The 12,637-nt window shown below is 49.9% G+C and overlaps 1 long non-coding RNA gene across 1 annotated transcript; it reads right to left on the reverse strand.

The window, feature by feature from the left end:
* Positions 1 to 1,038: 1,038 nt before the first annotated feature.
* Positions 1,039 to 9,033, reverse strand: LOC113892796. Its single transcript, XR_003511139.1, has 3 exons — positions 8,926 to 9,033; positions 7,620 to 7,774; positions 1,039 to 1,787 (listed from the first exon to the last, which is right to left on the reverse strand). It is a non-coding gene; the product is annotated as an uncharacterized LOC113892796 (long non-coding RNA).
* Positions 9,034 to 12,637: the final 3,604 nt, after the last annotated feature.

Consider the following 12,637-nt stretch of genomic DNA (forward strand, 5'->3'; position numbering starts at 1 on the left):
CAGAGGGAGGGACGGGTGGTGCCTCTGCCCCAGAGAAAAACAAAAAAGAATGAATTTCACCGAGGTGCTTGGTGCTCTCTGAGGTGTATGTGTTAGTCACTCAGTCGTATCCGACTCTTTGTGACCCCATGGACTGTAGCCCACCAGGCTCCTCTGTCCAAGGGATTCTCCAGGCAAGAATACTGGAGTGGGTTGCCATACCTTCCTCCAAGGGATCTTCCTGACACAGGGATCGAACCTGCGCCTCTTATGTCTCCTGCATTGGCAGTTGAGTTCTTTACCACAAGTGCCACTTGGGAAGCCCTACTCTCTGAGGTGACCTTAAACAATAAAAGGGCAGTCGCTCAGTTCCAGGGACAAGGAAAGGGTCAAGTGTAAAAAGGATTAGTTTTAAAAGTCCATGGCAGGAACTTTCCTGGTGGTCCAGTGGTTAAGAATCTGCCTTGCAGTGCAGGAGACACTAGTTCGATCTCTGGTCCAGGAAGATCCCACATGCCATAGGGCAGCTAAGCCTGTGTAACACAACTACTGAAGCCTGCACTCCCTAGAGCCTGTGTTCTGCAACAAGAGAAGACACTGTGATGAGAAGCCCACACACCACAAGTGGAGAAAGCCCACATGCAGCAATGAAGACCCAGCGCAGCCAAAAATAAATCAATTAAAAAAACGAAGCCCTTCCAGTGCAGGGGCATGGGAACTAAAGATCCCTCGTGGCATATTGGGGTTGGCTGGCTCACAGGGCTGGGGAAGGATGTGGTGACAAATGGTGGGCAGGGAGGTGGTCTGCAGTCAAGACTGAGAAACTTTAGCTACCAAAACACTAAGCATAATGCTTGGTCGTTGACTGAATCTAAAGACATTTTAGGAAGAACTTGTCATTCAGTTGCTAAGTCATGTCTGACTCTTTGTGACCCCATGGACTGCAGTCTGCCAGCCTTCCCTGTCCTTCTCCATCTCCCGGAGCTTGCTCACACTCATGTCCATTGAGTCAATGATCCCGTCCAATCATCTCATCCTTTGTTGTCCCCTTCTCCTCCTGCCCTCAATCTTTCCCAGCATCAGGGTCTTTTCCAGTGAATCAGCCCTTCTCCACAGGTGGCCAACGTATTGGAACAACTAGGCAAATATGAATATAACAGAAGATTAGACACGAGAAAATAATGTTATTAATGATAGTACGATTATATAGGAAATTTTCTCTATTTTTTTAAAGATGCATACTAAAATGTTTCAGGGTGAAATGTCACATCTGTAATCGACCTTGGAATACTTCACAAAACAACAGATGAAGTGAAAAGAAGACAGTCTGACATGTACACCCATGGCTGATAGGTGTCAATATATGGCAAAAACCACTACAATATTGTAAAGTAATTAGCCTGAAATTAAAATAAATTTAAATTAAAAAAAAGAAGACAGTCTGGGTGACACGACTGTTAAGAACCTAGTGGCTGTGTAGGGTGTGTTCTCAGGGCAAAGGGGAGGGTGGGAAATTACCAAGAGGGTGAATGCCGACCTCCTGCTGAAAGGAGGAGGAATGAATGCTGGCACATCTTGGTCCACGGGAGGGCTGATAAAGGCCACAACCAGGGAAAGGAGGGGAAATCCTTGGAGGGGCCTTTCAGAGAGAAAATCAAAACAAGGTGACTGCCTACCTGTGGGAGCAGAAGAGGAAGTGGGAAGACTCTGAGATAACTCAAAGTTTCCAGACCTGGGAGCCCAAGGGAGAGGTGGTGGTCACCAAAGGCAGGAGACACATAAGGTGCAGCCGGGTAGAGATGTCCCACCTGGAATTAGGAATGTGAGACTCAGGAGAGAGGAGTAGTCAGACTAGAGAGAGAAAGTGATATTGAAATTCACAGACAGAGCATCCCTGGTGACTCAGGGGTAAAGACTCCGCCTGCCAATGCAGGAGACATGAGTTCGATCCCTGGGTCAGGAAGATCCCCTGGAGAAGGGAATGGTTACCCACTTCAGTATTCTTGCCTGGAAAATTCCATGGACAGAGGAGCCTGGTGGGCTACAGTCCATGGGATCGCAAAGAGTCAGACGTAACTGAGTGACAACAACAGCAAATGCACAGATGGGTGAAGGCCAGGGTGAGAGAACACTGAGACAGGATTTCAGAAAACCCTTGCGTGTAAGGAAAATGGGGGAGGGGTTAGTAGCAGTGAGTGATCCGAAAGGGAAAGAAAGTTGCAGAGCTGGGCTCCTCACTCTGCCAGGCCCAGTGCCCGGCACTTAGAGCCATGAGTTCTCTCAATCCTAATGACAACCCAGGAGGGCTGTGTGATTTGTCCTGTTTCGAAAGTGAAAGTGTTAGTCACTCAGTCGTGTCTGACTCTTTGAAACCTCATGGATTGTAGCCAGCCAGGCTCCTCTGTCCACGGAATTCTCCAGGCAACAATACTGGAGCGGGTAGCCATTCCCTTCTCCAGGGGATTTCCCCAACCCAGAGTACGAACCTGGGTCTCCTGCATTGCAAGCAGATTCTTTATCATCTGAGCAGAGATAAGGAAACTGAGGCTCAGAGACAGGGAGTGACATGGCCTGAGTCCAAGCTAGTAAAAGGCATTGTTAGGATTTGAACCCAGATCTCTGGGGGTTCCAGAGCCTCTGCTTCTTCCTCTGTCTCACTTTCTCAGAGGCCAAGAGAAAAGAGAATTTCAGAGTAGGAGAAGGGGACAGTGGCCAGAAGCACTGAATAGTAAAGAAAGGTGAGAAGCAAGAGAAGGCCATTGGGTGGGGTGGCATTTTCCAGAGCAGAGCCAGGGCAGGATCCTGAGCACCCCCTGGGTGAGTGTGGAGGCCTCCAGACAGGCAGGGGTGGAGCTGGGAGGTGGCTCAGGAGGATGGGACCCTCCTAGAGGAACACCAGGGGGAGGGCTGGAAACACACTGCGGCCAGGGTGGCATGCTGGCAGCAGCTGGGAGAGAAAGAATGGGGCCAAGGAGACCCAGGGGAACAGATCTGTGTGGAGCTGGAAGGGGGACGGCAAGAAAAGTCCATTCCTAGTCACATTCCAATGGTACCCCACTCCAGTACTCTTGCCTGGAAAATCCCATGGATGGAGGAGCCTGGTAGGCGGCAGTCCATGGGGTCACTAAGAGTCGGGCATGACTGAGCGACTTCACTTTCACTTTTCACTTTCATGCATTGGAGAAGGAAATGGCAACCCACTCCAGTGTTCTTGCCTAGAGAATCCCAGGGACAGAGGAGCCTGATGGGCTGCCGTCTATGGGGTCGTTGGACACGACTGAAGTGACTTAGCAGCAGTAGCAGCAGCAGCAGCAGCAGTCACATTCCTAGTCATGTTCATAGAGACTGTTATTGTTATTGTTCCACTGGGTATACAGCTTCTGATTCAGAAGATAAAAAAATCCGGAGACAGACGGTGGTGACAGCTGCACAACACATGGATGTACTGAGAGCCACTGAACACTTTAAAAACAGTTAAAATGGTAAATTTTGTGTTATGTATATTTTAACACAAAATTTTGTATTGAAGTTTAGTTGACTTACAGTGTTGGGTTAACTGCTGCTGTCCAGCAAAGTGGTTTGGTTATACACATATATTCTTTCTTATATTCTTTTCCATTATGGTTTATCCCAGGACATTGAACATGGTTCCCTGTGCCACACAGTAAGACCTTGTTGTTTATCCATTCTATATATAAAAGCTCGGGGAATTCCCTAGCAGTCCAGTGGTTAGGACTCCATTCTTCCACTCCAAGGGGCACAGGTTTGATCCCTGCTCTGGGAATTAAGATGGCATCACCGATGCAATGGACATGAACTTGGGCAGACTTCGGGAGATGGTGAGGGACAGGGAGGCCTGGTGCACTGCAGTCCATGGGGTCACAAAGAGTTGGACACAACTGAGTGACTGAACAACAACAATTGGGAACTAAGATCCCACATGACTCAACACCGCCAAAAGCATAAATAAAAAGTGGGGGTCAAAAACCTTATATCTGCTAACCCCAACCTCCCACTCGATCCCTCCCCTAACCCTCTCCCCCTTGGCAACCACCAGTCTCTTCTCTATGTCAATGACACTATTTTTTTTAAAAAGAATGGCCTTCCCCGCTAGCTGGGAAAGTTGGCATAGAGCCCTGGGTACCTCTGAGTGGGGAGGCAGCTGACCTCAGACCTGGCCCTTAACATCACATCCTTCAGAGCCTCCAGCACCAACTCCAAGGCCTAGTGTCCAGAAATGTCACCTGACTAGCTGGACTTCCCAGGGTAAAGAACCCGCATGCCAGTGCAGGAGATGCAAGAGATACGGGTCAGGAAAATCCCCTAGAGAGGGAAATAGCAACCCACTCCAGGATTCTTGCCTGGAAAATTCCATGGGCAGAGGAGCCTGGCAGGCTACAGTCCAAGAGGCCACAAAGAGTAGGAGATGACTAAGTAACTGAGCACACAGATACATACATACACTTGATTGCTCAGGCTTCTGTCCCTTGGGTGCCTGGCACCGGTCAGTGGTGGGTGAGCTGGGGTAGGCTTCTCCCCTCCCACTCCCCTCCCTCTCCCCACACAGCGGAACCAAGCTACTCTCTAGCTCTCCAACCAGAGCCAGCAGCAGGGCATGGAGGCCACAGGTGTCCCAAGAAAGGGTGGTGCCATCTGAGAGCACGTAGGCATTGCCCAGACCCAGTGCAATGCACAGCAGCTTGCAGCCAGCACCCAGGGCCTCCCACAGCCCAGATCTGCAACAGACCTCTTGTCCCCTCCACTCAGCAGGCCCCTGGCCTGAGCCCCACTAGGAGGGGCCGGCCCAGAGGTGAGGCTGCTAGGCTGGGTCCTCAGCTCTCTGCCCCCATTCTTACCCGCCCCTCTCTCAGGTGCTCTGGTGGGAAAGGGAGGTCCCAGTGAACTCCTGCCTGTCGAGGTCCTTAGGGGTACGGGAGCACGGGAGAGGAGCCAGGAGGCATGAGGAAGGAGAGGAGGGAAGAGAAGGGGAGAGCTGAGGAGGGTGGGAGAGGAGTGTGGAGACACAGGAGCAAATAGAAGAGGGGAAGACAAGGGAGAAGTTGGGGGAGAGGGCAGGGGAAACAGAGAAGAAGGATGAGGTACAGGGTAGGGAGAAGGCAGGAGGAGGAGACAGGGATGGGAGAGAGAAGTAAAAAGGATGCCCTCTTCACTGGGAGGACAGGAAGGGTGACGTGGGAACTTCAGATCCAGAGGTCGGGTCTGAACTGGGGACCTGAGATTGCAATCCAGAAGCCCTAGCTTTGGATAGGAGGGAGGTAGGGGTGCTTGAGAGCAGCTCTCAGATCTCAGGGCTAGATCAAAACAAGGGCAAGCCTGGAGATGTTCTGACTGCCTGAGTCTAGAGGCACAAAGAGGAGACTCCAGTCACTGTGGGGCCAACCCCAGCTCGGGGCAAGACCAGCTCACTGCACTATGGTACCCAGGGGAACATCATTGCCAGTCTGCTCACCTCCTCACTGTGAGGAAAGGAAGGCTCAGAGAGATGAAGCCATGGACTCAAGTACATCCTGCAAGTGAGAACCAGGGTCTTGACACAGCAACTCTGGTGCCGCATGCACCATGTTTGCCACCAGCAAGCAACACCCTGAGGTCAGAAGCTTTGGTGACAGACAGGCTCTGCCCTACATGAGTAGGTGACTTTGGCTAAACTCTCGCCCTCCCTGAACCGCAGCTTCTCCCACTGCCTTCCTCACAGCACAGGACAGTTGTGAGCATCAGAGGAGAATGAAAGGGACAGTTCTGTTACCTTAAGTATTGTTGTTATTCAGTCTCTATATCGGGTCCAACTCTTTGTGACCCCATGCACACCAGACTCCTCTGTCCTCCACTATCTCCCAGTGTTTGCTCAAACTCATGTCTAATGAGTCGGTGATCTAAGCATCTCATCCTCTGCCCCCTCTTCTCCTTTTCCCATCAATCTTTCCCAGCATCAGGGTCTTTTCCAATGAATTGGGTCTTCACATCACGTGATCAAAGTATTGGCGCTTCAGCTTCAGCATCGGTCCTTCCAATGAATATTCAGGGTTGATTTCCTTTAAGACTGATGGGTTTAATCTCCTTGCAGTCCAAGGAACTCTCAAGAGTCTCCTCCAGCACCACAATTCAAAAGCACCAATTCTTTGGTGCTCAGTCTTCTTTATGGTCCAACTCTCAAATACATATATGACTACTGGAAAAACCATAGCTTTGACTACATGGATCTTTGTCTACAAAGTGATGTTTCTGCTTTTTAATATGGTGTCCAAGTTTGTCATAGCTTTTCTTCCTAGGAGCAAACGTCTTTTAATTTCATGGCAGCAGTCACCATCCCCAGTGATTTTGGAGCCCGAGAAAATAAAATGTATCACTGCTTCCACTTTTTCTCCTTCTGTGTGCCACAAAGTGACGGCACTGGATGCCATGATTTTCATTTTTTGAATGTTTAGTTTTAAGCCAGCTTTTTCACTCTCCTCTTTCACCCTCATCAAGAAGCTATTTAGCTCCTCTTTACTTTCTGCCATCAGAGTGCTATCATCTGCATATTTTAGACTGTAGATGTTTCTCCTGGCAATCTTGATTCCAGTTTGTGATTCATTCAGCCTGGCATTTCACATGATGTACTCTGCATGTAAGTTAAATGAGCAGGATGACAATATACTTTAAAAATGATAAGTCTTAAATGAAATTACAAAACAGAAACAGACTTCAAGAATGAGCTTACAGTTGCCAGGGGAGGAGAGGAAGGATGAGAGGAAGGGATAGTTAGGGAGGTTGAGATGGACATGTACGCCTTGCTATATTTAAAATGTATAGCCAACAAGGACGTACTGTATAGCACATGAAACTCTACTCAATGTGTGGCAGCCTGGGTGGGAGGGGAGTTTAGGGGAGAATGGATACAAGTATATGTATGGTTGAGTCCCTTTGCTGCTCACCTGAAACTGTCATAACATTGTTAATCAGCTATGCTGCTGCTGCTAAGTCGATTCAGTCGTGTCCGACTCTGTGCAACCCCATAGACAGCAGCCCACCAGGCTCCGTTGTCCCTGGGATTCTCCAAGTAAGAACACTGGAGTGGGTTGCCATTTCCTTCTCCAGTGCATGAAAGTGAAAAGTGAAAGTGAAGTCGCTCAGTCGTGTCCGACTCTTCAAGACCCCATGGACTGCAGCCCACCAGGCTCCTCTGCCCATGAGATTTTCCAGGCAAGAGTACTGGAGTGGGTTGCCATTGCCTTCTCCAAATATACAAAATAAAAACTTTTTAAAAAAAGAATGATAACTCTTGATCATACCGGTTTTAGACTCATGGGAGTTCAAATGATTTTGTTTTGAGTAATACCTGGGTGCCACCCCTCTTTAGATGGCCAAGGAAAGGGTTGGAAGGGACAAGCCAATCTCCTTCGACACCTCCTACCCACCTTGGCCTTGGCCCAGGGTTCTGGTCCCAGCTCCACCCCACCCCAGCCCCCACTGCCAGGCTGGATCCTCAGCACTCTGCTCTCTTTTTACCTGTTCCTTTCCCTACTTCTGGGGCCCCCAGCGCCTGACCTCTCGCCCCTCATTCTCCCTTGCCGGATTCCTGTCCCAACCTCCTCCCAGCCCTCGTCACTGTTACCAATGGGGTCAATCAGATGTCTGACCGGTGACTGGGCAGGGTGGGCAGGTCCAGCCTAAGGCCTCTTCATGCACCTCCTGGGGCAGGAGCTCCCTGATGTGTGGTTCTGGCGCCAGGACCTGCCCAGGGGGCAGAGATTGACACAACTATGGTTTCTTCTGGGAGGGAGCAGATCAGAATCTGGGAGAAAGGAGAAAGAGGCAATGCAGGGCGGCTGGTTAGCTAGAATCTCTCTTCCTTGGGGCTGGGTCAGCTCATCCACCAGGGCTTAGTCCCCGGGGAAGCAGACTCTGCGCTCACACCCCTCCCTTTCTCAGGCCTGCAACTGAAATAGTGGTGCCTCATGCCAGGATGGTTGGGCCACAGGACCAGCCTGGGCCCACCGCCCCCAGCAGGACCCCACCACTTGGGCCTGGAAAAGCAGAAATAGGAAAGAAAGACAGGAAGAGGTGGGCAGGCCCAGAGAGACCAAGAGTGAAAGCGGAAAGAGGGTGCACCCCAGGACAGGGAGGGCTCGGCCTGCTCCGATAGGTAGTGGGGAGCGGAGAGGGGCAGGGGCACGGGAGGAAGACGTGACTCCAAGTGATCCTCAGGGTTCCCCACTTGTATCCCACCCACCTCCACCCCCAACCCTCCAAAAGTGAACTTTGGGTCCCTCCTCCCAACCTCCTACTTCTCTCAGAGTGCCTCGGGTTCAAAGTGGTTAACACAGCTTGGGGAGATCCAGGGAAGATAATGATAGTTTAGAATGCGGTGAGGGAGATGATTGTAATTACACAGTGAGCTTCTCTCTGAGGGCTTCAGGGTATGTGGCAAGGACCTGGGAGGATCCATTCCACCAACAGACTCTCCCCAGCCCAGAATAGCCTCCTCACACCACACCCCCAGAGGCTCCTGCAGGGAAGGCCAGGAGGGGAAAGTCTTTCCCGACTAGGGAATCCCCCTCCCCAGCTGCTTCTCAATAGCCCAGCCCTCCCGCTCCTTGGAAAGACCTGCAGTGCCAGGGAATGAGTCCACTGACCCTAGAATTAGGGCCTTTAGGAGGAAGAAGTGTGTGTGTGGCGGGGGTGGGGGGGGGTGGGGGGGCGGGGGTGGTCAGGGGTCATGAGTTACTGCCCACTGAATCCAGCTCTGATGGACCAGGCAGTTTGAGTGTGGGGTGGCCTGAACGGTAGCAGTGCCCCTTTACCCTTAGAGTGGCTCCCCCCAAGTGCCCCCCACCCAGCTCCCACCAGTCCCTCCCGCACCGCCCCCGCCCCCACCCCCGCCCCGTGCTGGAGTCTGCAACTCTGAGAGTGGACCAGGTGCCTCTAGCCTAGAGCCCTGCTGACCTGGCTTCCAGGATTTACAGCTCCTTTTCCTGAGGGTCCCTGATGGCTCAGAGGTTAAAGAGCCTGCCCCCAATGCGGGAGACTCGGGTTCGATCCCTGGGTCAGGAAGATCCCCTGAAGAAGGAAATGGTAACCCACTCCAGTATTCTTGCCTGAAGAATCCCATGGACAGAGAAGACAAGCCTGGTAGGCTACAGTCCATAGGGTCGCAAAGAGTCAGACATGACTGAGCGACTTCACTCTCTTTTTTTCTTTCCTGAGGATATAACGTAACGGCCCCGCTACCCAAGGCTACACGAACACCTTTTCTCTCCAGCAGCTCCTGAAACCTCATCTCTGCTTCTCTCCCGGCAACTCACAACCTTCAAAGCTCAATGCCTCCTGGTGGGCTTCAACCTACTTTTGCTATGAACCAGTCAGGACCTTAAAGGAGGCGGGACTGAAGGTTGCCTGGGTAACACCGGGAGAGGGGCACCCTTGGCTGGAAGACAGTTGCCTGGGAGACCAGAGCAGTGGGCGGGGCCACAAACCCTGGTTAGCTAGTGTGGTGAGGAAAGAACTAAATGTCCACATCTCTCCTAACTCCTTTGCCGTAAAGCCAGTAGCGTTCCCTCCTCGGGACTGGGTCTAGAACAGCTGGAAATCTGAAGTTCCTGAAAAAGAACTCCCGGGGATTACCTGCAACCCAAGGGAACCCAACCCAACATTACCAAGCTTGAGGGAACTCAAGGAAAGAAGCAAGATGTAGGAGAGGGTGGAGAGAGGAGCAAGCCTTAATACATTATGATATAGAACTTCTCAGACTAGAAATCTAAAGTGAAAAATACGCCAAGTATGGGGGAAGAAAAAAGGTCCGTTTTAGTCCCACTTCCAAGAAGCAGAAATTCCAGATTCCACCACCAGATGGCAGTCTTGCCCACTCATTGGATTAAATGCAGTCCTGGAATCCGCGGGAAGCCAGGAAGCAGAAATCCTTTCTGTGTCACAAGTTCCCAACTCTTGCTCTCTAGTATTTGGCAGATACTCATAACTCCTTCTGGCCATACATGTACAGTTTTCTTTCCCTAACGGGACTCTGACCAGAGCCAGCGAGCAGGATTCATTCATTCTTTATTCAAAGTCACTAAAGAAGATTGCTGGGAGAAATATCAATAACCTCAGATATGCAGTGACACCACCCTTATGGCAGAAAGTGAAGAACTAAAGAGCCTCTTGATGAAAGTGAAAGTGGAGAGTGAAAAAGTTGGCTTAAAGCTCAACATTCAGAAAACTAAGATCATGGCATCCAGTCCCATCACTTCATGGCAAATAGATGGGGAAACGGTGGAAACAGTGGCTGACTTTATTTTTCTGGGCTCCAAAATCACTGCAGATGGTGACTGCGGCCATGAAATTAAAAGACGCTTACTCCTTGGAAGGAAAGTTATGACCAACCTAGACAGCATATTCAAAAGCAGAGACATTGCCAACAAAGGTCCATCTAGTCAAGGCTATGGTTTTTCCAGTGGTCATGTATGGATGTGAGAGTTGGACTATAAAGAAAGCTGAGCCCCAAAGAATTGATGCTTTTGAACTGTGGTGTTAGAGAAGATTCTTGAGAGTCCCTTGGACTGCAAGGAGATCCAACCAGTCCATCCTAAAGCAGATCAGTCCTGGGTGTTCACTGGAAGGACTTATGTTGAAGCTGAAACTCCAATACTTTGGCCACCTGATGCGTAAGAGCTGACTCATTTGAAAAGACCCTGATCCTGGGAAAGATTGAGGGCAGGAGGAGAAGGGGACGACAGAGGATGAGATGGTTGGATGGACATGGCTTTGGGTGGACTCCAGGAGTTGGTGATGGACAGGGAGGCCTGGCGTGCTGCAATTCATGGGGTCGCAAATAGTCAGACATGACTGAGTGACTGAACTGAACTGAAAGAATTCTTTGAAAAAATTTCTGGCTTTCTTGGGTCTCACAGTGTGAGACTGATAAGTTGGGTGATAGTAATGACTAATTATCTCATTTAGAATTGGGTGTCAGGCAGTTAATCTTCATAACCTTATAAAATAGGTCCAGTATTGTCATCTCCACCTTACAGATAAGGAATCTGAGGCAGAGAGTCAAGTTCACACAGCCAGAAAAACGGGACAGCTGCGTCTTAAACCCAGGCAACCTCAGTTTGAGTCTAGAAGCTATGTGAGTAAGCCCCACAACACACAGGACTTAGATATAGCTAGGAGAAGCATCTACTGTACACTTGGGAGTCAGGAATGGACTCCTGAAAGGCATATCCAAAATCTCATCTATACTGAGACCTGAAGAAAGAGTAAATTGAGGGGAGGGAGGGAGGGAACGGAGGTAGGAGGGGGAGTTGTTCCAAGAAGAGGAAACATTTGTACAGAGATACTGTGGAGATGATCAAGAAATAGAGGGCAAAGGCTACATCCAGGTTTCTGACCTAGGTGATTGTCATTCACTAAAATGAAATAGCAGAATGGGGGCACAATTCAGGGGAGAGACGTTCTTTGTTCTTTGTTTACCATATTTCATCTATGATTGAGGGTGTTTGTAAATGGCAATATCAAGCCGGCATCTGGACTGGAATTTTAGCCAAGATTGTTTACCTAGTGTCCTATCTACTCTATATGCTTCCTGAAAAGGAGGGCTAAGTTTTTCTATTGCTGTTTGGTTGGTTTTTCGTTGTTCTTTTTTTGGCTGCGCTGGGTCTTTGTTGCTGCACTGTGCCAGGCTTTCTCAAGTTGCAGAGAGCAGGGTGAGGCTACTTTCTAGTTGTGGTGCAAGAGCTGAGCTTCTCCTTGCAGTTGCTTCTCTTGTTGCCTAGCACAGGCTCCAGAGCATGAAGCTCAGTAGTCGTGGTGCACGGGCTTAGCTGCTCAGCAGAGCGTGGGATCTTCCTGGACCAGGGATCGAACTCATGTCCCTTGCATTGGTAGATGGATTATTAACCACTGGACCACCAGGGAAACCCAGGAGTAAGTCTTGTTTTTCTTTGCATCTCCTAGACCTGCCACTGGCTACATGTTCGGTAGGGAAGTAAAAACTGGGCCACTTCCTCTGAGGAAGAGAGGTGACACCACCTCTGCTCTCAAGGAGTTTTGAATTTTGCTGTGGAAATGACATCAGAAAAACATTTTGGAGAACAGGATAGGCTAAAGTATGGGATGAAGTTAATCACCGCTCTGGAAAATCAGAAAGTAGAGCAAAGAACTGTGAAGAAGGAGCCTGTGAAAGCCCTTACTGAATGACTGCTGTGTAATCCTCACAACCAGTGAGGGCAGGCAAAGCGATCCTATTTTATAGAGGAAGAATCGATGAAAGGTTGAGATGCTCCTATCTTGGAAGGAACCAGCTGTCTAAGGTTTTTGTTTTGTTTGTTTGTTCTCCACTCTGCTGCAGTCTTAGTTCCTGTTCTCCATAGAACAGATCATCTCTTCAAAGCTCCCTACCTTGGTCCTCCTCATCCCTACCCAACCTCCCTTCTTTATACCTGGGCCCGCAGTTTCCCCCTGCCTCATTCCACTCCAGTTCCCAAGCCCAACTCTGTCCTTACACCCAGGGCTCCATCTAGTCCAAAGAGGAAGCCAATGTCCCTCTGTTCTGCCTGAGAAGTCCAATAATGTTCATCCACTTATTAAATAAACATCATGTGTGCCAGGAAACCAGAGCTAATCTGATCCCCTCAAATATTTTCAGTCTATTGGTTGTCTA

Source organism: Bos indicus x Bos taurus, chromosome 5 (genome assembly GCF_003369695.1).
Source record: "Bos indicus x Bos taurus breed Angus x Brahman F1 hybrid chromosome 5, Bos_hybrid_MaternalHap_v2.0, whole genome shotgun sequence".
Taxonomy (NCBI): Eukaryota; Metazoa; Chordata; class Mammalia; order Artiodactyla; family Bovidae; genus Bos; species Bos indicus x Bos taurus.